The sequence below is a fragment of the Dipteris shenzhenensis genome, unplaced genomic scaffold (genome assembly GCF_047967505.1).
Source record: "Dipteris shenzhenensis isolate YYH24624 ecotype China unplaced genomic scaffold, Dip_SZ_1.0 scaf0491, whole genome shotgun sequence".
Classification (NCBI taxonomy): domain Eukaryota; kingdom Viridiplantae; phylum Streptophyta; class Polypodiopsida; order Gleicheniales; family Dipteridaceae; genus Dipteris; species Dipteris shenzhenensis.
Window position 1 is genome coordinate 23,986 of NW_028239797.1, and position 1,015 is coordinate 25,000.

Genomic DNA, 1,015 nt, shown 5'->3' on the forward strand with positions numbered 1-1,015 from the left:
TAACCCTTATAAATGACATCCTCAGGCCACACATCTTCATAGTGGTAATCCTTCGATTGCAAAGTGTCTATAATGGTAGGTATCAAGAATCCCGTGGGGGTGAAAGTACTATCATGTTTCGGATCACATCCAATTTGCAATACCCGTTTTCCGCGTCTCGCCAAAGCTATTGATATATTACAACTTGTTGTTGACTTACCAATTCCACCCTTTCCATAAACTGCTACTTTCGTTTCGCAAAGCTCCGATTCATTTTCTTCATCCCGACTATCCCCCACTTCCCCCCCCCTCCCCCTCACGTTCTCTTTCCCCTTTTTTCTTCATTTTTCACCCCTTATCCATACTTTCCCCCCGTAGACTCATTCATTCCATTTATGGATTCAAGTTTATGGATCCTCCACCCGCCTGCAATTATTGATATCGATACGGATCGTGGGGTTCCATGGGCGGGAGAGTATCTTCTTATTCATTCGGATTGATGATTGGTATTATTCTACTGCTAACTGCCTTCGTTTCTCTTGTCTCCTAAGAGTTTTTTTCTTCTCCTTTCCAAGATATTCCTTATACCTCTATAAGTATCCTGTGACTATTCTACTATGTTTTCCGGAAAAGGAGAAATAGAAACTAGTGATTGGTGATCGATCGATATGCATCTTGGGGTTGGGGGGGGGGCGATCAATCACGACCAAGATCAACCATGACCGAGATCTTCCACACCAGCCCCCCCCCCGATTCGTAGGCTCTATCCGAGAAGGCAAAAGGGATTGCTATCATTACTGCTTCTTCCTATAATGAGAGTTAGGGTGTACGCGAGGTTCATGAAGTCTCGAAGAAAGCTTTGGGTCTTCGAGTGGTTAACGTCTTGCAGATCAAGGGGCGGCTCAAGGAACAAGAGTCTCTGGAAGTATATGGGATTGAATCATCTGCCACTTTCCTCGGTAGCTCAGCGGTAGAGCGGTCGGCTGTTAACCGATTGGTCGTAGGTTCAAATCCCACCCGGGGAGATTCATCCATT